Source organism: Triturus cristatus, chromosome 8, assembly GCF_964204655.1.
Source record: "Triturus cristatus chromosome 8, aTriCri1.1, whole genome shotgun sequence".
Lineage (NCBI taxonomy): Eukaryota > Metazoa > Chordata > Amphibia > Caudata > Salamandridae > Triturus > Triturus cristatus.
Genome location: NC_140591.1, coordinates 656,363,921 through 656,388,822, shown reverse-complemented (window position 1 = coordinate 656,388,822; position 24,902 = coordinate 656,363,921).

Sequence of the window (24,902 nt, the reverse complement as noted above, 5' to 3'; positions counted from 1 at the left end):
TCTAGTCATGTCCTTAACTTTTCAGGTAAAACCACTCGTTGATTTCTGAATAGTGAGTGAGAGATCGTTAAGGTAACCATGTTGTTTCTGCTTACATTTCACATGCTTTACTTAATCTTGCATTCTCTATGAGTGTTTGCTTTTACTTTTTTTTTTTAGGCAGCATATTACTCTTGTCAAGTGCATAATTTGAATTGAGCCACATCCAAGTGTTTATAGCAGGCACAATTAGGTTGTAGCTGAAGGCAGTGCGAGTTTCTCTCAGTGGGGCAGTATGGTGTTCAGTGGGGGAGAGGATGTGACACTATGGCCTGAGCTGTCGAATTTGGAACTGGGTTCAGCCTTCATGACCAGTCCACCAGACCACTCTACTGAGGGAGCATATTCCCACGCTAGACCTTACAAGGCCCCACTAGACCTTAGAAGGCTTAATGTCTTAGCACAAGCAGGTGTACCCTAGTGGTGTCAATTTTGAGTTAACCTTGAAGGCCTGTCCACCACAATCCATACTGAAGTTCATCTCCAGTCTTGCGGGCAGGCCTCCGAAGCAGCACACCCTAGAGCAACAGTGATCCAGTCACTGTGACTCAGTCACTGAGGTCACATGAACCTTGCGGTGCAAACGGCGTGACCGCACTGGGTACCTATTTCGGGTGGGTGCGTAGTGTTTGCAAGTATATTATGGTTTTAAAAAAACTTGCTGCCACCTTCCTGGTCTCCAGCAATTTTCAGAAACAATAAAAATGTCATGATAACTTCGGTAATTAATGTTCTTCCTAGAGAGAGATCCGAGTTTTGTCTAGTGGAAGGGTTGACTCCTGGAAAGGTAGCACAGAGGGTTAATATGCCTGCTGCAAAGAACATGTACCATGCAGATCACAAAGTGCACTGCTTTAATGGTGGGGACCATGATTAATGATTATTTAATGTCATCTGTAGATGATGGATCCCTGAACAGTGTCATGTATGTGCATGTTTGCATTGTGCTGAGGGGATTACCAGGTAATTGTTCACGCAGCTCTCTGAATGTCACATGCGGTTTTTCTGAGTCCCCAGATAGATCATGCAGTCTGTGTGTTCTCTTTTGTACTGCCAGTCACTGCCAGTCACCGGTGTATTCAACTGTGTAGCCTTGGACCGTGTCATGTATGTGCATGTAAGTTGCATGATCGAGGGAACTATTAGCGGCGATACTACGTGTCTCTCGGTCCTCTTTCGAGCGCTTGCCCTCCTTTTTCCCCAGGAACCCCCCCCCCCAGGGGCGGCAATCTGAGGGATTGCCCCAGGTGCCTTAAGCTCTAGCTACGCCTCTGCTGGTCCGTGGGGTATAGGATCGAGTTTCTGTCCCTTCCTCCTCCCTCGGGCGTGGTGCAGACTCCAACGCCCTTGAACCAGTCTCAACATCAGTCTTTGGTGGACGGTGTTCGCACTTTGCTCTTGAAGAAGGCGATTGTGCCCGTTCCTCGGTTGGAGTGGGGTCTGGGGACCTATTCGATTGTCTTTCTTGTTCCGAAGGTCACAGGCAGTTTTCGAATTGTCATCAATCTCCAGAGTCTGAATTTGTTTGTCCGGAAGATCCCATTCAAGATGGAGACCTTGCAACGGGTGATACCTTTGATTCAGGCCGGCTGGGTGTTTGCTACGCTGGATCTCCAGGACGCTAATCTTCATGTTCCTGTGGCTCTGGAGGATCAGATGTTCCTGCACTTCTGCCTGGAGGGTCATCATTGGCAGTTCTGTGTCCTTCCGTTTGGTCTCCGGTCCGCTCCCAGCGTGTTCACCAAGGTAGTGGCTCCCTTGGTGGCCCATCTTCACCTCCTGGGTGTGTCGGTGTTCCCTTACCTGGACGATTGGCTGCTCCAGGCTCCTTCCCCCATGGTCCTTTCTCAGCACCTGTCCTTGACCATCCATATGCTAGAGCAGCATGGGTTTCTTGTGAACTTTCCAAAATGCCAGCTACTTCCTGTAACTCGGAGGTCTTTTGTAGGGGCCGTCTTCGATTCGGTCCTGGGCAAGGTGTTCTTTCCGGATTCCCGGCTTCTGCGACTTCAGTGCCTGTTGCGGTGGTTGTTGTCCCAGGCTGCGGCTCCCCTCCTTCAGTGGCTCGAGGTTCAGGGTCATATGGCTGCTACTGTCTTCACGGTGCCCTGGGCCAGGGTTCATCTTCGGCCTCTGCTGTGGCATCTTCAACGTTGGGTGCCGTTTCCGGTTCGGGACTATGCTCTCTCTGTGCCAGTGTCTCTGGAGGTTGTGTCCGCTCTCCAGTGGTGGCTGGATTCCTCCAATCTCTCCGAGGGAATGTGGATTCGCCTGCGCCTCCATTGGTGTTGATGACGGATGCCAGTGCGTCCGGTTGGGGGGCGACTCTGGGTCAGTGGGCTGTTTAGGCTCATTGGCTCCAGTCGGAGTTCCGCCGGTCCTCCAATTGGAGGGAGCTTTCTGCGGTGGACCGTGTTCTTCGTTTCTTCCAGGATCATCTGCTGGGGTGCAATGTCCTGGTGAGGTCCGACAACTCATTAACTGTGCCTCACATCAACCACCAGAGCAGTCCTCGCAGTCCTTCATTAAATCTGGTTGCCTGTGCAATTGCGGGTTGGGCGGAGTGTTATCTTCTGGCCATATCTGCTCAGCATATCAGGGGTGTAGACAATGTGGTGGCGGAAGCCTTGAGTCGCAGGTTTCAGTCTTCTCTGACCCTGTGTCTCTCCCCCGGGATTTTCCGGATGATCTGTCGGAGGTTCGGGACTCCCCAGCTGGACTTGTTTGCCTCGAGGACCGATGCGCAGCCTCCCCTTTTTTGTTCTCGGACTCCGGAGTGGGGTGCTTGGGGGGTGGAGGCATTGCCTCTCCAGTGGCCCCCTTGGTTACTGTATGCTTTCCCCCCTTCCCCCTGATTCCAGCCTTTTTGCTGAAGGTCCAGCGGGTGGGTGCCCGGGTGGTGGCTGTCTTGCCTCACTGGCCTCAGAGGTTCTGGTTCCCGTTGTTGTTGAGCCTGGCGGTGGGTCCTCCTTGGATTCTTCCCTGCTACCCATCTCCCCTGAGGTCGTCCTCTCCATCCCTCCTGGTCCCTCTCACCCTGGCAGCCTGGAGGTTGAACGGATGTCTCTTGGGGTCCGGGGTTTGCCTGACCACCTCATCACTGTGATGCAGGGCTCCCGTAGGAGTTCCACTTTGTCCTCGTACTCTAAACATTGGGCTTCTTTCTCCTCCTGGTGTTCGGGGCTTGGTCTGTCTCCTGTCTCTTGCCCTATCGCTTCTATCCTTCAGTTATTTCTGGATGGTTTCAGAAGAAGTATGCCTTGTCTACTCTGAAGGGGCAGTGGGCTGCTGTTCGGGCTTTCCGGGATCCGGCTTCACTCCCGTCTTCGGATGGCTTGTTGGTTTCCCGGTTGTTCCGGAGTTTCTCTCTGTCCTCTCCTTCTGCTCGTTCTCCAGTTCCTCCTTGGGATCTTTCTTTAGTCCTGGGTGCTCTGCAGTCCTCTCCTTTTGAACCCTTGGAGACTGTTGACCTTAAGTTCCTCTCTTTTAAGGTGGTTTTTCTGGTTGCTGTTACTTCTGCTCGACGGTTGGGTGAGCTCATTGCCTTGCGTTGTTCTCCTCCCTTTTTGCGTTTCATGGATGACGCGGTGGTCCTTCCTTTGGATCCTGGGTTTGTTCCGAAGATTCGGTCTCGTTTCCGTTGCTCTCAGAAGTTGATTCTTCCTTCTTTCTGTCCTTCTCCTTCCTCGCCTGCTGAGTTGTTGCTTCATTCTCTAGATGTGAAGCGTGCGTTGTCTATTTATGTTGCCCGCGCTGCGGGGATTCGTTCTTCCGACTCTCTCTTTGTACCCTTTGGTCTGGCTGGTCGAGGTAAGGCTGCCTCCCATCTTACTCTGGGTCGCTGGATCAAGGCTGTTATTTCTCTGGCATATCAGGGCTCTGCTTCGCCTTGCCCTTCTGGGGTTCAGGCTTGTTCCACTAGGGGTGTTTCTGCTTCCTGGGCTGCTTTTCATGGGGTTTCTGTCGTACTTTAATCTCTGTGACCGCGTAGGGGACAGGGCCCCACCCCTGTCTATCCTGGTATTAGCAAACCGCAAATGGTTAATGCGGTATGTACGAGTGCTTTATATATCGTTCTAGCTATGAATGCACTGTGTACACGTTGTTTTACGTTACTTCGCGGGTTCCATTTTGGAAGCAGTGGCCATCTTGTCATTGCCCTCACATAGGCTATAATGAAGCAACTACGGGCCTTGCAATGCATGTGCCTTTCCTTGACTCTTCTGTGACCTGGGCAGCTTGGCTCTGCTGCCCCAGGTCAAACCGGTTTTACGAGCTCCCCTTCCTCCGGCCACCTGTGATTAGCATCAGGGCTCAGCGCACCATAAAATCCTTTCATCACACACAAGCTTCCGGCTAATCACTTTCGCACCTGCTTGTTCCTGTTTTATGACTTGTTTCTATCAACAGGAGCTGCCCGTGTTTTATTGGGGCCTATTGATATCTAATGTGGGATCTGAACCTTGCTGTGTAAATCATTGTGGGCTGGCCGAACTGGAAAGTGGGATGGTCATCATGACTCTGCTCTTTCGTTTGAACTGTACACTTGTTTATTGACGTATCATAAACCTAGGAATGTATGCCTGAGGCAGGGAAAACTGTATTTAAGATGAAGTCCGTTTCTATGATTTTCAGCAGTCTCCTGAGAACATACACGCTGTTGTACTTCTAGGATACCTGTAATTGGTCTGCAGCCAATAAATGAATCTTTGACTTCACCTAGAAGACTCTGTGTTTCTGTAGGTCTGGAACAGGGTGAACCCAGAAGTCATAGGGTGTGTGCCCCTGCACCGCTGGGTCTAAAATACCCAGTACTTCAGTTTGGCGCCCAACTCGGGACGATTTCAGCGGTACCAGTCCAAGCCAGAGGTTCGTGAGGAGCTTCGTGTGGAAATTCTGGAGGAAGGCCGCCACTTCATCGACCCCTGCATGTCGACGTGGTCCGAAAGTCTTTTCTGCGAGGTTCTCCGCGTCCCGACGGCTACAAAGGACTGCTGCCCTGATTAATCGACCTGTTTTGGACCCTTGACGAGTTTTGAGAGAGCGAAACAATCGAGAGAGTCTTCTGGTGACGCCATCGATCAGCAATATTCAGTTAAGTATAAGTGGAGCGTCTCCCATTTGTTTGGTATCCCTCGGGATCGTTTTGATTTGGAAATTTGGAGTTTGCAAACGCCAAAGCCAGAGGACTCGTGTATTCACGAGACTATCGTAATCGATAATCCTCTGACGTTTAGATCTTGACTAGTGAGCGAAGATGCCTGGTTCTAGAATATTTGGTAGAATATTTTGTTTGGGTTGTGGAAGAGATTTCCAGCTGGAGGAATCATGTCCGGTTCCTTCGGTTGGAACTCCAACTTATGAGCTCTATGTAAAACATGGCGTAGGCCCTATTGCATATAACGAAGTGTGGATCCACTACACCAGAAAAGACGGTGTTTTAAAATGGCCCCAAAATGGTAGTTTCGATACCGATATTTTAGATAATTTGGAAATTAAATTGTTTAAAAAGAAAGCCCGGCCGGCGATGTTTGATTCTTTCCGCTTGTGGCGAAAGGAAGCCAAACAGAAGGAAATTAAGCTAGCGAAAAAGAATAAGAGAGAGAAAGGTATGACAGTAATGCAAGCAGCTGTACAATTCAAAGACAATGAGGAGGAGCAGATGAATGAGCAATTGCACAGGCAGCGTAAGTTAGGGATCGACAAATGTTACCCAGCTTTACCGCACTCTAAACAGAATGAGTTAGAAGAAAAGGAGAAATATCCCCTGATGTCGCATTTGTTGAGTTCGCCACCCCCGTATGCTCAAAATGCCACGGCGCCTGCCCAGCTTGTGAATATGCCACCTCCAGTCAATATACTGCAAGCCTTGCCGCTACCGCCAGTTGCTTTGCAGCCGGCTCCTATCCCTATAGCGCAGCCTTCTCAAGGGCCGCCAGTTGTGTTTCCAATTGCCCCCGCGCTTCCTGCGACTTTGCCTAGCATATTGACTGCCTCCCCTGATACTCTTCCTTGCACCACTCCAGTACCTGTTTCTGCATCCTCTTTTCTCCCCTCTGTTTATCCCCCTGTTTTCGCCTCAGCTTCTCCTTCAGCGCGACAGCGCTTAGCTAATGTGGTTACTACATTAATGTCTCCTCTCTTTGAGTCATCTGGTGCGACTCCTGGTTTACAGCGTAAGCAATTGCGCAGTCAATTGCCTAACCCCGATGAGAAAAAGGTAATAGATCGCATGGCGCGTAGATGGATTGTTTTCCCTTCACTGTATGATGTGGAATCAGTTGTCAACGTTTTCCATCAATGGGATGCCCCAAAACAGAGATATGTGTTTGAGAAAATGTGCGAAATTCTCTGTGAAGAATTGGAGGATAGTGGTAAAGACCCGAGCCCGCAGGAGTTGTGTAGAGTGAGGTTTGATTTTGGAACTGGTACAATTGTGGATCGCGAGGTAGATAAAGCAGTTGCGGTTGTATTGTCCTTCAGGAATGATGATTGTCAACAGTCATTGTTTGAACAAGATGTCCTTGTGGGGAAAAAGGTAAAAGCGCGACAATACCCCATGAGAGAAGTTCCCCCGGTATGGAAGGAAGCAGTTGCAGCTGATGCCGGTGCCGGTATCGCTGCTGTGCCAGCGCATTTCCAGCGTGTTTGGGTGCATGTTCCATGGAAGCGTTCTGAGGTGTTAGCGCTTAAGCAGACATTGCCTGATCCCCGTAAAAACCCTGCAGGATATTATAAAGAGTTGTCACAGACGGCAGGGTCATGCGTTATGAATCTGGCCGACATAGACATGTTGTTTGGTAATGTTGTTTCACAGCCCCTATGGGGATCAATTCGTAATGCAGATCACGATGCAGAACTAGATGCTACATGGGCTGACATTATTGCCGCTGACGCTAGACAAACTGGTGGCGCGAAACCTGAGCCATTAATAGCAGAACTCCCTGGTAGAATCATCACGTATATGAAGACAATAATGCCCGCGATGCGCGTAAATTGGGACAAGCTATCTGCATGCAAGCAGAAGAAAGATGAAACAGTGTCAGACTTCTTTACCAGGTTTGAAGAAACGTTTATTGATCACAGTGGGCAAGATATGAGTACTGAGGGTGGCCAATGGTTATTTGTGGATACATTTGTGCAGAATTTACTTCCTGACCTGTGTAAAAAGTTAAAAGATTCAGAAAGTTCTTGGGCTGTTTCCTCTTCAGCGCAAATACTGGCTACTGCACAGTATTACGAGAACAGAGATAAAGATGAAAAAGATAGAACAGATAAGAAAACGAAGGAACTAAAGACAAAGGTCCTTTTGCAGCAGGCCTATCCGCCACGTGGAGGCCAGAATAATTATAGGCAACCCCAAGGTGTCTATCACCAACCCCAACAATTTCAGAACAATCAGCAAATGAATGGGTATTATCAACCACGTGTCCCTGTAGGTCCCAACCAATGTTCATACTGCAAAGAGGAAGGTCATTTTAAATATAGTTGCCCTAAATTAATGCAGCGGAACGGTAATGCTTATGGCACAAGAGGTAGGGGTGGTCAGCAAGCTCCTAGAGGCAGAGGGCGTGGAAATGCTCCCCAGAACGCGCGTCCTCTGCCGCCTCAAAATACCATCAATAGTTTTGACCAGCAAGCTAACGCAACTAGTAATACAGCTCAGTATTACAATAATGATTATTATGCAGAGGACGGCGATGCAGAAAATAATGATTACTAGGACAGCCGTAGACAGAGAGAGGGAGTTGTTTCAGTGCCAGTGGATCAGAGCGGACCGTATGTTGAGGTGACTACAGCAAATGTAACGGAGCCCTTTCTGCTAGACAGTGGTGCTGCAAAGAGTTCAATCATGCATTCAAAACTCCCTGGCGCACCTTTGTCTGGCGATATAAAGGTGGTAGAAAGGGTAAAGTAGGTTTTTCTGGCGCCCCAGTTAGAAACCCGATTTCTAGTCCCATGTCACTTTCTATTGGACCTTGCGAGCTGAAAGCACCCCTGATTCTAACAACAGGTTGTGGTGAGAATTTGCTAGGGTTAGATTTGTTGAAAAGATTACATGCTACACTGTATTGTTCACCGTCAGGGGTACAACTTACATTAGGCAGGAAAGTGATTTCCCCGATGTACTTGTCTAAAAATACAATGCCGCCGGAATTGTCATCCCTTCCGGATGTCATTTGGGCTACTGGTCCCAATGATGTGGGCCTCTTGGAGATACCGCCATACGTGGTAACTTTAAAGGCTAATGTCAGACTGCCACGTATTCCCCAGTACAAGATCTCTAATGAAGGCCAGAAAGCATTGTTAGACATTGTCAGCGATTTGATTAATAAGGGTGTAATTGAAGAGACAAGAGGCAACGTTTGCAACAGCCCGATTTTACCTGTTTTAAAACGAACGGACCCTTCACAGCCACCTGTTTACAGATTTGTGATTGATCTTAGAGAGGTTAATAAGATTGTTGTGCCACAGTTTCCAGTTGTCCCTGATATAACTGCCTTGTTAACGATGATTCCAGCCTCTGCTGCATGGTTTTCAGTGATCGATTTAAAGAATGCTTTCTTTAGCATCCCAATTGCAGAAGAGAGCAGAGACATTTTTGGCTTTAGTCTGGGAGGCCGAAGCTTCCGCTTCAAACGCGCTCCCCAGGGCTACTGTGAGAGTCCATCCATATACAGTCAAGCTTTGAAAGCGCAGCTTGATGCACTTGTTTTACCTAGTGGCGCTATTCTGATTCAGTACGTGGACGATTTACTAATCGCCGCGGATACTGAAAAGATCTGCAAAGAAGCCACATTGTCATTGTTGCGCCATTTATCTGCTTTCCATCATAAAGTGTCTCTCTCCAAGCTGCAATATTGTCGACAAGAAGTGACCTACTTAGGTCATCTCTTATCGAAGGAGGGAAGGAAACTGACCCCAGAAAGAATTCAAGCCATTGCGCAGTTGAGTGTACCAAGAACACAGAGAGAAGTGCGTGCTTTCTTGGGCATTACCTCATACTGTAGGCACTGGATCCCAAATGTTTCCTTGTTGGCAAAACCTTTGTTAGCCTTAACATGTAAAGACACACCGAATCCTATCCCATGGTCTGAAGAGTGCCAGAAAAGTTTTGTGGAATTGCGCAATGCATTGTGTTCAGCACCTGTGTTGGGTACTCCTGACTACAGCAAGCCTTTTACATTGTATGTTCACGAGAAAGATGGTTGTGCATTATCAGTGTTAACACAGCCTTTTGGTGACAGACCGCGCCCATGCGCATATTTTTCATCAACCTTGGACCCTGTAGCGAGGGCATTGCCAAGCTGTCTGAGAGCGACAGCTGCTGCAGCTATGTCTATCCGACAATCTGCTGGTCTGGTAATGGACAACACATTGATCGTTATGGTTCCACATGCTGTAGACACATTATTAAACAGAACCAAGACACAACACTTGACTAGTGCGCGATTATCAGGCTATGAGCTCACACTGTTAGCAAATCACATATACATAAAGAGATGCAACACGCTGAATCCAGCTACGTTATTGCCAAATCCAGCAGACCTAGATGAGAATGAGCAACATGACTGTCTGTTCAGAACAGAAGAAGAGACAAAAGGGAGAGTAGATCTAAAAGATACTCCCCTGACTGAGTGTGATGGTACTTTATGGGTGGATGGTTCGTGTTTCAAGCTCCCTAATGGTGATACGACTGCTGCATATGCTATCACGACGTTACACACGATCGTGGAAACTGCACGAGTGCCACATAATTCGGCCCAAGTAGCAGAATTAATCGCCCTCACGAGAGCGTGCGTGTTGTCTGAAGGAATGAGAGTGAATATATACACAGATAGCCAGTACGCCTTTGGCGTGGCTCAGAATTTTGGACGACTGTGGAAAGAACGTGGGTTCCTGAGGTCGCATGGAGCTAAAATTCAGAATGGCAAGTTGGTGAATGATCTCCTTGAATCACTGACCCTACCATTACAAGTTGCGATTATGAAATGCAGTGTGCACAGGAAAATCACAGATGATGTTGGACGTGGGAATGCGTTTGCTGATGAGATCGCGAAAGAAACAGCACAGAATGTAAAGACTAGAATGTATATTGCAGGCCCCGCAAGATGGGTTGATGATGTTGGGATGTGTGAAAACACAATAGAGAGTGTGAAGTCGCTTCAAGCTGAAGCTACAGAGAAAGAATTAAGCAAGTGGAGAGAAAGTGTGGGTAAGTTAGATGAGAATGGTTGTTGGATTGATCTGACAGAACATAGGCGATGGTTGTTGCCCGATGCATATGTGCTTCCAGTAGTTACAATGGCACATGGGATGGCACATATCAGTACGAAAGGAATTTGCAAGTTGTTGGCTCCAGTATGGCAGAATGCTGGGATTCCCAAGTGTGCAGAGAATGTGGTCAAGAATTGCATGGTATGCTTGAAATACAACCCTGGTAGGGGAACCCCAACTCCAGCTGGTCACTTTGCACCCCCATCATGTCCATTCGAAGTTTTGCAGCTGGACTTTATTCACATGGAAAGGTGCAACAACCTGAAATATGTACTGGTGGTTGTTTGTGCTTTCTCGAAGTGGATAGAGGCTTATCCTCTGAAAGATAACACTGCCCTGTCCACAGCCAAAGCTCTTGTGAAGGAGTTTTTTCCCAGGTTTGGAATGCCAAGAATGGTGTGGTGTGATAATGGAAGTGAGTTTGTGGGTAAAGTGATGAAGAATGTGTGTGAAGGGCTAGGTTTAAAGCAAAAGTTCCACGCTGCAAATCACCCCCAATCAGCTGGATTAGTAGAGTGCTACAACGGTGCTCTAAAACTTAAGCTGGCCAAAATCCAGGCGAGCACCGGTCTTAAATGGCCTGATGCTCTGTCTTTAGCACTCCTGTCCACCAGAATGACCATACACTCACGAGTGGGACTTAGTCCCTATGAGGTCGTCTTTGGCCGCCCGGCTAATGTATGGGGCGTGCCAAGACCGGCGAAATTCAGTGAGATCGAGCATCCAGTACTACTCGATTACTTGTATGATTTGACTGTTAAACTGCGTGTTTTACACCAACAGGTGCATGATACTCTTCCTCAAGCTTCTGAAACTCCTGGACACCCTATCAACCCTGGCTCATGGGTGCTGATTAGAAACTTCCAGCGCAAGAGCAACGACGAGCCTCGCTGGATCGGCCCTCACCTTGTCCTTTTATCAACAAGATCAGCGGTGCGAGTAAAGGGGAAGAAACACTGGATCCATGGCACCCACTGCAAGGTAGTCCCCTTGCCTCTGCCATACGACCAGTGGGTCCAGGAGGGTATCGCCGACTCTGAGACAGACACTGTACCTCGTTTTGTATCATTCAGTGATGCACGCATAAAAGGCACAGTTTCAGACCAAGAGAGTGACAATATTCTGCAAGAGGCTGTGCCACTGTCAAATCGATTGGACACCACAGAGCCTGAACTTTTGTTCCAAGACCAAACAGCACCTGGCCGTCTCCGCTATAATTTGAGACCAAGGCCTATGGACAAATAAAGATTTCCTTACTATTTCCTTTTTGACATTTTAGCTCTCCCATCTGAAGGACTTTCTTGATTTTTGTTTTTCGAACCACCATCCGGGTTCAGCCGCAGGGTCGCGGTGCCAAGACTCTGGGGTACAGGCCGAAGACGTTAGGTCAACGGTTCTGGTTGGTCTAGGGCGTTTCCCTGGACTGACAGGCGTACTCCTTAGCAGAAGAAACTCATCCGCCGCGAGCGGCCCGATTAGAGGATGGAGTTTTTTAAGATGGAGAGACCCGTTGAGGAAATGAACTTTAAAGCAAGGATGTGTAGAATTGTAAAAAGTAAATGTTTTGTATTTTTGTGCCTATTTACACTGTGTAGTATAATAATGTTCATCGTAGGATTCGTGTTTTTCTCCTCCCAGGAGACCATTGCACCCACTGTACAGCCTATACCTCTTTCTACTGCCTCCTCTCACTCTTTTCACCCTCTACCTGAACATGAACAGACCAGACGATCAGAATTTGTAAATAACTTGTTTATTCAGCTCTTGCACCAACACCAACTAGTAATGAATACAACCAATTGCTGGGTCTGTGGGTTAATGCCACATACCATTAACAAGGGTATTCCCTATTTGGTGCTGCCCTTTAGTTACAATGGATCGTCATGGGCATTCCAGACCATGTTCCTCTACGCTCTAGATGCCTACTCCCCGCGACAACCGCGTTCCATCAGACCTGGTACAAATAATAAAGCCTTAGTGAGAGGAATTGCCGATATGAGTAGGGATATTGATGCATACTCATTGTTGGAAACCCACTCCCACACTAGAAGGGGTGGTGGTGGTCTTCCGGACACACTGTGGTAGCTTGGCTCGAGTGGTCAGGAATCAGGCTCCGTGCTAAGCATACAACATACCCAAACAATAACCATGCGTGCATCCGTTCCAAAAAACGACTCTACACCGTAAAAATTATGAAAATAACTTTCTTTATCTGCTTTTTCTCTTAGTTGCTGATTGGAGAAAATAAATAACAATCACAGGCGAGCACCGGTCTTAAATGGCCTGATGCTCTGTCTTTAGCACTCCTGTCCACCAGAATGACCATACACTCACGAGTGGGACTTAGTCCCTATGAGGTCGTCTTTGGCCGCCCGGCTAATGTATGGGGCGTGCCAAGACCGGCGAAATTCAGTGAGATCGAGCATCCAGTACTACTCGATTACTTGTATGATTTGACTGTTAAACTGCGTGTTTTACACCAACAGGTGCATGATACTCTTCCTCAAGCTTCTGAAACTCCTGGACACCCTATCAACCCTGGCTCATGGGTGCTGATTAGAAACTTCCAGCGCAAGAGCAACGACGAGCCTCGCTGGATCGGCCCTCACCTTGTCCTTTTATCAACAAGATCAGCGGTGCGAGTAAAGGGGAAGAAACACTGGATCCATGGCACCCACTGCAAGGTAGTCCCCTTGCCTCTGCCATACGACCAGTGGGTCCAGGAGGGTATCGCCGACTCTGAGACAGACACTGTACCTCGTTTTGTATCATTCAGTGATGCACGCATAAAAGGCACAGTTTCAGACCAAGAGAGTGACAATATTCTGCAAGAGGCTGTGCCACTGTCAAATCGATTGGACACCACAGAGCCTGAACTTTTGTTCCAAGACCAAACAGCACCTGGCCGTCTCCGCTATAATTTGAGACCAAGGCCTATGGACAAATAAAGATTTCCTTACTATTTCCTTTTTGACATTTTAGCTCTCCCATCTGAAGGACTTTCTTGATTTTTGTTTTTCGAACCACCATCCGGGTTCAGCCGCAGGGTCGCGGTGCCAAGACTCTGGGGTACAGGCCGAAGACGTTAGGTCAACGGTTCTGGTTGGTCTAGGGCGTTTCCCTGGACTGACAGGCGTACTCCTTAGCAGAAGAAACTCATCCGCCGCGAGCGGCCCGATTAGAGGATGGAGTTTTTTAAGATGGAGAGACCCGTTGAGGAAATGAACTTTAAAGCAAGGATGTGTAGAATTGTAAAAAGTAAATGTTTTGTATTTTTGTGCCTATTTACACTGTGTAGTATAATAATGTTCATCGTAGGATTCGTGTTTTTCTCCTCCCAGGAGACCATTGCACCCACTGTACAGCCTATACCTCTTTCTACTGCCTCCTCTCACTCTTTTCACCCTCTACCTGAACATGAACAGACCAGACGATCAGAATTTGTAAATAACTTGTTTATTCAGCTCTTGCACCAACACCAACTAGTAATGAATACAACCAATTGCTGGGTCTGTGGGTTAATGCCACATACCATTAACAAGGGTATTCCCTATTTGGTGCTGCCCTTTAGTTACAATGGATCGTCATGGGCATTCCAGACCATGTTCCTCTACGCTCTAGATGCCTACTCCCCGCGACAACCGCGTTCCATCAGACCTGGTACAAATAATAAAGCCTTAGTGAGAGGAATTGCCGATATGAGTAGGGATATTGATGCATACTCATTGTTGGAAACCCACTCCCACACTAGAAGGGGTGGTGGTGGTCTTCCGGACACACTGTGGTAGCTTGGCTCGAGTGGTCAGGAATCAGGCTCCGTGCTAAGCATACAACATACCCAAACAATAACCATGCGTGCATCCGTTCCAAAAAACGACTCTACACCGTAAAAATTATGAAAATAACTTTCTTTATCTGCTTTTTCTCTTAGTTGCTGATTGGAGAAAATAAATAACAATCACAATATACAAACTTTTTAGAAAGTGCAGGACAAATAAATACTGGCTTAATGATTCAATAAATAGGGGTGATCATAAATACTGAAGGCATAAATAAAAGTGCAATACAGACAGGCAATTAAATATTCTGAGGCAATAAATACTGTAACCAATAACTATTGTGCATCAATAAATACTGTGGACCAATAAATACAGTGGAACAATAAATAGGTTAAATACAATAAATACAGTGCCCCTAATAAATACTTAAAAGCTGACAGTGACACTCATGGATTCAGATCACTTTTGAATTCCTAAGGGCTGATTTGGCCCAGGCACAGCTTGTGGGGATGTGGAAGGCTTGGGGGTGTCTACTCCCTGGCTTGGTCAAGGCTGAGGCCTAAACTGAGGTAGATAAAGGGGGAAATACCAGAGACCTGGCTCTCTCTCTCCACACAATTTCTCTAGATTAGTCTCAGTTCACCCCTGGCACAGTCAGGTTGGTTCCAGCACCTCCCTAGCCCCTTAGAGCAGTCTCTCAGGTCTCCACAGGGCCTTAGGCGCCCTCTACTCCACTTACTGCCCTTTTTCTGATGCTCCGACGCCGCTGGAGTCGGGTCGATGCCGTGAGGCGGTTCCAGCTCGATGTCGGCGGCCTCGGCACAATGTCAGTTCTTTGACGACGCCGGCAGGCGGCTCCGGTCTCGATGTCAGCGGCCTCGGTTTGATCTCGGCCTCCGATTCGATGGCGTCGGGCAGTCTTACTCGATGTCGACTTCGGGCGGCTCCGGTCCGATGGCGACCTCGGCTTCGATGACGTCGGCCGGCCTTGCCTCGATGTCGACTTCCGGCGGCTCCGGAGGGCGATCCTCACTCCCGACCTCCGGTGCTCCTCACAGGTTTCCGGCGACTCCGGAGTGCGACCTCCACTCCCGACCTCCGGCACGATCCTCACAGGTTCCGGCGACTCCGGAGTGCGATCCTCACTCCCGACCTCCGTTACCCTTCACCTCGGTCTCCGACGACTCCGGAGGGCGGACTCTACTCCTCCGATGACGCCGCTCACTCGACCTCTGGTGACTTCCTCCTCGACCTCTGGTATTCCTCACGACCTCTGACGGCGCCCTCTCTCGACCTCTGGCGGCTCCGGGTACGACGTCTGCTTTTCCAGTCAGCGCCGCTTCTCCACCTCGGGCTCCAGGTCTTAGGCTACTCGACGTCGGACTTCAGGGAAACCAGCTTCCAGGTCAGGATCTTGCTGTTCTCTTGTTTCTAAGGCCTGTTCCTGCTGTCCAGGTCCTCAGGATGGTTTTTCTGACTTCTTCCCACACAGGGCTCTAGGCTGGGCTCCGTCAGTAGGGACTAGTATCAAGGGTGGGTTTATGGACCCCACTCCAGGCACAAGTTTCCACCCCTGCTGCTTCACTCCTTCCTCCTTCAAGTTTGTGCTGCTCACTCTTCACCAGTCAGGTGCCAACTGCCAGCTCCAACTGCCAACTCTCTCTCTTAGCTTCCCAACATTCTAAACCGCCTCCAACTGTCACAGGGTTCTGGAATGTTCTGGAAGGTGCTGGTAGGTTCCAGTGGATGCTGGTGATGTCACAGGTGGCCACCATTTTGTGCTCCAGGCCCTCAGACAGAAGTTTCAGGGGTAGCTAAAATGGCTCCCTGAATCTGCAGCAACACGAAAAAGTCTGGTGGTTCCCAAAAAGGAAAAATTCAAACAGGGTTTGAGGCAAAAGTGGGACAAAATAAATAATGATGAGGAGGGACCACCCAAAGGGCTGACAGGTCTAACACGCGTCCCCCCCAGCTGAAAGTGGGGGAGAGCTACCCAACCCCTTGGGAGTTCTCATCACTAAGGCGGAAATACCTTGAGAGACCGTCTGCATTGGCGTGGTCCACTCCAGGCCGATGTTCCACCTGAAAGTCCATCCCCTGTAGGGAAATAGACCACCTCAACAACTTGGGATTCTCCCCCTTCATTTGCATCAGCCAACGAAGGGGTCTGTGGTCGGTCTGAACTAGGAAGTGCGAGCCAAACAGGTATGGCCGCAACTTCTTCAGAGCCCATACCACTGCAAAGGCTTCACGCTCTATTGCACTCCACTTCTGTTCCCTGGGAAGTAGTCTCCGGGATAGGAAGACCACGGGTTGATCCAGACCCTCTTCGTTGAGTTGCGATAACACTGCCCCAATGCCATGTTCTGATGCATCTGTCTGGACAATGAACTCCTTGGAAAAGTCTGGGGCCCTTAAGACCGGGGCCTCGCACATGGCTTTCTTCAATCTCTCAAAGGCTTGCTGACAAGCCTCCGTCCAGACTACCCGTCGAGGTTGTTTCTTGGACGTGAGCTCCGTGAGGGGGACTACGATGGTACCGTACCCCTTCACGAAGCGGCGGTAGTATCCCGTGAGGCCCAAAAATGCTCGGACCTCAGTCTGTGTCTTGGGGGGTTCCCAGGCCATGATGGCCTCGATCTTCGCCTGGAGGGGTTGCACCGCTCCCCTACCCACCAAGTGTCCAAGGTACACTACCGACCCCTGCCCGATCTGGCACTTGCTGGCCTTGATCGTCAATCCAGCTTGTCTCAGGGCCTGGAGAACAGCTTGCAGGTGACGCAAGTGATCCTCCCAGCTGTTACTGAAGACAGCTATGTCATCCAGATAAGCAGCAGAGAAACTCTCCATTCCGGTGAGGATCTGGTTTACCAGGCGCTGAAACGTGGCAGGTGCGTTCTTGAGCCCAAAGGGCATCACACAGAACTGGTAGTGGCCATTGGGCGTGGAGAAGGCTGACCTTTCCCTTGCTCCATCAGTCAAAGAGATCTGCCAGTACCCTGAAGTAAGGTCAAAGGTACTTAGATATTGGGCAGCTCCCAGCCGGTCAATCAATTCATCCGCCCTAGGGATCGGATGAGCATCAGTTTTGGTCACTGAATTCAGTCCCCGATAGTCCACACAGAACCTCAGTTCTGGTTGGGCACCCGGTGGTGCAGCTTTTGGTACTAACACCACCGGACTGGACCAGGGGCTGCTAGAAGGTTCGATCACTCCTAGCTCCAGCATCTTAGTGACTTCACTGTGAATGCTGGCCTTCACCTTGTCTGACATCCGGTAGATCTTGGACTTCACAGGTGGGCTGTCTCCTGTGTCCACGTCATGGACGCACAGGTGAGTCCTACCCGGGACAAGGGAGAACAACGAGGAGTACTGCCCCAGGACCTGGCGACAGTCCTCCTGCTGTTCAGGAGTTAGAGATGGGGAGAGAATCACTCCCTCCACCGACCCATCCTTCTCTTGAGACGCAAACAGATCAGGGAGAGGCTCGCTTTCCACGTCCTCTCCTCCGTCAGTCACCATCATCAAGATGACTTCGGGCCTCTCGTGGTGGGGTTTGAGGCGGTTGGCATGCAGCACCCGCAGGGGCTGACGAGGGGTCTTCAGGTCCACCAAGTAGGTAGCCTTACCCTTCTTCTCCAACACCTCAAAGGGTCCTGACCAGCGATCCTGGAGGGCACTAAGCTCTCCCGGTTCGATCACCCACACCTTCTGGCCAGGCTCCAACTCCACCGGGTGAGCATTGTGGTCATACCACGCCTTCATCACTGCTTGGCTGGCTTCCAAGTTGTCAGAAGCTTGCTTCCACAACTTAGCCATTTGGCTCCGGAAGGCCAGCATGTAGCTCACCACATCCTGGGGAAGCTTTCTGGGAGTTCTTTCCCATCCGTCTCTCACCAGGTTGAGAGGTCCACGTACAGGGTGCCCATACAGAAGCTCGAAGGGGCTGAAGCCCACTCCCTTCTGTGGCACTTCCCTGTAGGAAAAAAGTAAGCAGGGTAGGAGGACGTCCCATTTCCTCCGCAGGCTTTCAGGCAGACTTCTGATCATGCCCTTCAAGGTTTAGTTAAACCTTTCCACCAGACCATTTGTCTGGGGGTGGTAAGGAGTGGTGAACCGGTATGTCACTCCACACTCCTTCCACATTGCCCGCATATACGCTGACATGAAGTTGGTCCCCCTGTCGGACACAACTTCCTTGGGAAAACCCACTCGGGTAAAGATTCCCATCAGGGCCCTTGCCACAACAGGTGCTGTTATGGTCCTCAGAGGTATTGCCTCTGGGTACCGTGTGGCATGATCCACCAGAACCAGGATAAACCTGTGACCAGCTGTAGTTGGCGGATCTAATGGACCCACAATGTCGATGCCCACCCTTTCAAAGGGGGTGCTAACGACAGGAAGTGGTTCCAGGGGAGCTTTCAGCTTCACCCCTGTTTTCCCACTGGCTTGGCAAGACACACATGTCCGGCAGTAGGTATCGGACGACACTTTCATCTGAGGCCAATAAAAGTGTGGGACAAGACGGGCGAAGGTCTTGTCTTGCCCCAGGTGTCCTGCCAATGGTATCTCGTGAGCCAACTCCAGAAGGAAGGCTCGATAACGTTGAGGAACTACCAAGGCTCGTGACGATCCGTGTAGGGGTGCCTTGGGTTCACTGTAGAGGAGGCCGTCCTCCCAGTAAACACTGTAGTTCCCTTCAACGTTCCCTGCTGCCTGGGCTTCGGCCTGTCGCCTCAGCCCCTCAAGGGTAGGGCACTCCCTCTGGCCCTGGCAGAATTCCTCCCTGGACGGGCCTCCCTCCACGTGCCACTCGGCCGGGATGGGTAGGTCCTCCAGGTTGGTAACGTCCCCCACCGCAGACTCCTGGTCCACCACCTCCGGTGGCCTATCCGTCCTACGGGGTGGGGACGCCGAGGCAGGCTCCTCCTGTCCTCGGTTCTTCCCTTGACTGGCAGCTGGCTGGGCCTTTGTTCCAGGCTCCAGCCGAAATGAACTCCCTCTTCGGGTAGTCGCGGACCTTGTGCTAACACAGGCCCAGTCAGGTGTACCCAGCATCTCGGTGTGAGTCCGGTATTCCACCTCCTTCCAAGCGTTGTGCTCCATGTCATTCCCCAGCAGACAATCGACTGGCACGGCAGGGCTTACGGCAACTCGAAGTGAACCTGCAACCCCCCCCCATTCAAAGGGAACCTCGGCCACTGGATAGTGGCCTGTTCTGCCGTCAGCCATCGCGGCTGGGTGGAGTACATCGGGAATTACCTGCTCTGGAGACACCAGTTGGCTACGCATCATAGTCATACTGGCTCCTGTGTCTCTCAGAGCCTCCCCTCTTTGGCCGTTGATGGTGACCCACTGCCCATACTTTGCGGTATTTGCGGGCACCTGGATCTTAGGAACCATCTCCCGTTCTCCCAGGGACACTAAAGTGACACCCGCCCACTCCCTTCCCTTAGTTAAGGGCATCTCCTCCCCGAGCACTACACTAGCTACTCCGGGGGTCTTTCCTCCAATGGGAGGGGGTGGTCGTTTCAGACACTTCGGATCTCCTTTATAGTGTCCAACGCCACCGCACTCGTAGCAATGGACAACCCTTGGCTGCTGACTCTGGCCAGGATTAGGGTTTCTGGGCGGGTTAGCCTTAGGGGTGAATCCTGTTCCCTTCCCTTGGAAGTTATTTTGGGGGCCTTTGGAGAACTCCTTTTTCTTTTCCCCTCCCTCTTTCTTCTGGGGGGCGCCCTGTCCGGCCTTTTGAGTATCCCCTCCAGTCCCCCTTGTGGACACCCGGGTACTAGCCCAAATGTCCGCCTCCTCAGCAAGCTTCCGGGGACTGGTCAGCTTGCTATCCACCAGGTGTTGCCGCAGTTCAGGGAAACATTTCTCGAGCAGGTGTTCCTTCAGTACTAGGTCAAACAGCCCCTCGTAGTTCCTCACTTCACTGCCCTGAATCCAACCTTCCATTGCCTTCTTCGCATAGTCCAGGAAGTCCACCCAATTCTGCGTGCCCAGTTTGTGACTACCCCTGAACTTCTGTCTGTACTTTTCAGGTGTTAGTCCAAACTTTCTGAAGAGCGCCAGTTTCATGGTGGGGTAGTGGGTCTGCTCATCCTCCTCGAGGGCCAATAAAGCATCCCTACCAGCTGGAGGCATGTACTTGTACAATCCCCCTCCCCAGTACTTCTCTGGAACCCCATGGGCCCTCAACGAGACCTCATAGGCCGCTAGCCACTTGGCGATATCGTCGCCCACTCCATAGCTAGCTACTATGTCCTTTGGCAGGTATGGTTTAGGTTCCCTGGTGATCTCTTGGGTTTGGCTGCCACCATTAGGAACAGGTTGTGCCCCGATTCTCAAGATCTGAAGATCTATTTCTTTCAGTCGTAATTCATGGGCCATCCTCTGCTCCTCCTTCTCCTTTTCCAGCCTTGCTAAGTCCCATGTGAGCTGTCTTTTCTCCCTCCGGTCTGTTAGCTCCACTTCAGACAAGCCACCGCTAGAGGCACTGCTGCCCTTCCTAGAAATGGTTCTGGGCCCTGCTGACAGGTTCCCCACCTCAGGTTGGTACATCTCAGCCCCCTCGGGGTCAGGCTCTCCATCCCTGTCTTCCTCCTCAGCCTTGCTTTCTCGGCGTGCCTCCCCCCAAGCCCTTAAGCTGGTTTGGAGTGCACCCTTCTTTGCTCCTGGGGGACAGTACACCCCCTCCCGCTGGCAAAACTCCCTGAGTTGGGCCACAGTGTACGTTTCTAGATTTTCTAGGACAAACTCCATCTTGCCCACTCAGGTTAGAGGACAGGTTTTTGTGCAGTAACTATGCAGGGGGGTACCTTTAATAATACCTCCTCCCACCACCAGAGTAAATTTGGAAAAAACAAAAACCCACAATTAGGAAGGCCGCTCTTTAGAAAACTCCCGGTGTAGGCCTATGGACTACCCACAGTTATTGTTGAGTATGCGTAGGCACAGCTCTATCCCACCACTGAACACCAATTTATGTTGGAAACCCACTCCCACACTAGAAGGGGTGGTGGTGGTCTTCCGGACACACTGTGGTAGCTTGGCTCGAGTGGTCAGGAATCAGGCTCCGTGCTAAGCATACAACATACCCAAACAATACCCATGCGTGCATCCGTTCCAAAAAACGACTCTACACCGTAAAAATTATGAAAATAACTTTCTTTATCTGCTTTTTCTCTTAGTTGCTGATTGGAGAAAATAAATAACAATCACAATATACAAACTTTTTAGAAAGTGCAGGACAAATAAATACTGGCTTAATGATTCAATAAATAGGGGTGATCATAAATACTGAAGGCATAAATAAAAGTGCAATACAGACAGGCAATTAAATATTCTGAGGCAATAAATACTGTAACCAATAACTATTGTGCATCAATAAATACTGTGGACCAATAAATACAGTGGAACAATAAATAGGTTAAATACAATAAATACAGTGCCCCTAATAAATACTTAAAAGCTGACAGTGACACTCATGGATTCAGATCACTTTTGAATTCCTAAGGGCTGATTTGGCCCAGGCACAGCTTGTGGGGATGTGGAAGGCTTGGGGGTGTCTACTCCCTGGCTTGGTCAAGGCTGAGGCCTAAACTGAGGTAGATAAAGGGGGAAATACCAGAGACCTGGCTCTCTCTCTCCACACAATTTCTCTAGATTAGTCTCAGTTCACCCCTGGCACAGTCAGGTTGGTTCCAGCACCTCCCTAGCCCCTTAGAGCAGTCTCTCAGGTCTCCACAGGGCCTTAGGCGCCCTCTACTCCACTTACTGCCCTTTTTCTGATGCTCCGACGCCGCTGGAGTCGGGTCGATGCCGTGAGGCGGTTCCAGCTCGATGTCGGCGGCCTCGGCACAATGTCAGTTCTTTGACGACGCCGGCAGGCGGCTCCGGTCTCGATGTCAGCGGCCTCGGTTCGATCTCGGCCTCCGATTCGATGGCGTCGGGCAGTCTTACTTGATGTCGACTTCGGGCGGCTCCGGTCCGATGGCGACCTCGGCTTCGATGACGTCGGCCGGCCTTGCCTCGATGTCGACTTCCGGCGGCTCCGGAGGGCGATCCTCACTCCCGACCTCCGGTGCTCCTCACAGGTTTCCGGCGACTCCGGAGTGCGACCTCCACTCCCGACCTCCGGCACGATCCTCACAGGTTCCGACGACTCCGGAGTGCGATCCTCACTCCCGACCTCCGTTACCCTTCACCTCGGTCTCCGACGACTCCGGAGGGCGGACTCTACTCCTCCGATGACGCCGCTCACTCGACCTCTGGTGACTTCCTCCTCGACCTCTGGTATTCCTCACGACCTCTGACGGCGCCCTCTCTCGACCTCTGGCGGCTCCGGGTACGACGTCTGCTTTTCCAGTCAGCGCCGCTTCTCCACCTCGGGCTCCAGGTCTTAGGCTACTCGACGTCGGACTTCAGGGAAACCAGCTTCCAGGTCAGGATCTTGCTGTTCTCTTGTTTCTAAGGCCTGTTCCTGCTGTCCAGGTCCTCAGGATGGTTTTTCTGACTTCTTCCCACACAGGGCTCTAGGCTGGGCTCCGTCAGTAGGGACTAGTATCAAGGGTGGGTTTATGGACCCCACTCCAGGCACAAGTTTCCACCCCTGCTGCTTCACTCCTTCCTCCTTCAAGTTTGTGCTGCTCACTCTTCACCAGTCAGGTGCCAACTGCCAGCTCCAACTGCCAACTCTCTCTCTTAGCTTCCCAACATTCTAAACCGCCTCCAACTGTCACAGGGTTCTGGAATGTTCTGGAAGGTGCTGGTAGGTTCCAGTGGATGCTGGTGATGTCACAGGTGGCCACCATTTTGTGCTCCAGGCCCTCAGACAGAAGTTTCAGGGGTAGCTAAAATGGCTCCCTGAATCTGCAGCAACACGAAAAAGTCTGGTGGTTCCCAAAAAGGAAAAATTCAAACAGGGTTTGAGGCAAAAGTGGGACAAAATAAATAATCATGAGGAGGGACCACCCAAAGGGCTGACAGGTCTAACACTCATCCATTCCCAAAGAAGAGCTGAGAGCTTATGTAGGGTGGAACGCGACGGGGTATAGTATTAGTCTGGGTGAAAGACAGCGAAAAATCTCATCTCCAATCTGGGTTGTACCCCACATAGGTCGGTTCTGCTTACAGGGTAATGGTCAGAATCCTAGAGCCCAACTGGGAAGAAGTGACTGTACTGAAACGTACACTTTCCCGTCACAGTTTTCCCCTGCGTTTTTGGCTGCCAAGGGTACATATTTCATCTGCAATGACCGAGCATACACATGGTTGCCCCCTGATTTCTCGGGCACATGTTATATTGCGAACTTGCTACCGTCAACATTTACTGCTGCCTCTGATTATCACAAGACCAGAGTTGTGAGAGGTGTGATTAGTAAGGAGGATACTGCCGGTCAGGAAGCAGGAGACTTCTTCTTGGGTTTCCGGCCGTTTTGGGGACCTATGGTAAATAGTAGGAACCTGAGACAACTGACTCGTGTGGTTGAATCCACTGTCAATGTAACGGCTGGTGCCCTTGGTAATCTGACCGCTGAGCTCCAAGCGGATCGCCTTATGACTTTGCAGAACCGCATGGTTCTAGACGTTATTCTTGCAGACTGCGGTGGGGTATGTAAGGTTATCCAATCCAGTTGTTGCATTTTCATACCAGATATCGCTCCAACAGTCTATCAAGCCATCTCCAAACTCCATAAAATATCTGAATCCATACACGTGGATAAGGGAGACTGGTCACTGGTGGGGTGGTTCTGGGAACTGATATCTGCCTGGGGTTGGAAAGTTCTAATGGTCATTGGAATGATCTTAGCCATTCTTTTCCTGTTCTGTCTGTGCATACAGTGTGCTCCTGCGATATGTGGCCTCTGTGCTACCTTATGTGTAAGGAAACCTGTATCGAGGGATGAGCTAAGTAATAGGATGATGCTACAGCAACATCTCCATGACTTTGTGAACATTGACCTAGACTCGGATTAAGATGAGTATAGTGATTGCCTATGTAAGGGCAAAAGGAGGGTCTGTCGTACTTTAATCTCTGTGACCGCGTAGGGGACAGGGCCCCACCCCTGTCTATCCTGGTATTAGCAAACCGCAAATGGTTAATGCGGTATGTACGAGTGCTTTATATATCGTTCTAGCTATGAATGCACTGTGTACACGTTGTTTTACGTTACTTCGCGGGTTCCATTTTGGAAGCAGTGGCCATCTTGTCATTGCCCTCACATAGGCTATAATGAAGCAACTACGGGCCTTGCAATGCATGTGCCTTTCCTTGACTCTTCTGTGACCTGGGCAGCTTGGCTCTGCTGCCCCAGGTCAAACCGGTTTTACGAGCTCCCCTTCCTCCGGCCACCTGTGATTAGCATCAGGGCTCAGCGCACCATAAAGTCCTTTCATCACACACAAGCCTCCGGCTAATCACTTTCGCACCTGCTTGTTCCTGCTTTATGACTTGTTTCTATCAACAGGAGCTGCCCGTGTTTTATTGGGGCCTATTGATATCTAATGTGGGATCTGAACCTTGCTGTGTAAATCATTGTGGGCTGGCCGAACTGGAATGTGGGATGGTCATCATGACTCTGCTCTTTCGTTTGAACTGTACACTTGTTTATTGCCGTATCATAAACCTAGGAATGTATGCCTGAGGCAGGGAAAACTGTATTTAAGATGAAGTCCGTTTCTATGATTTTCAGCAGTCTCCTGAGAACATACACGCTGTTGTACTTCTAGGATACCTGTAATTGGTCTGCAGCCAATAAATGAATCTTTGACTTCACCTAGAAGACTCTGTGTTTCTGT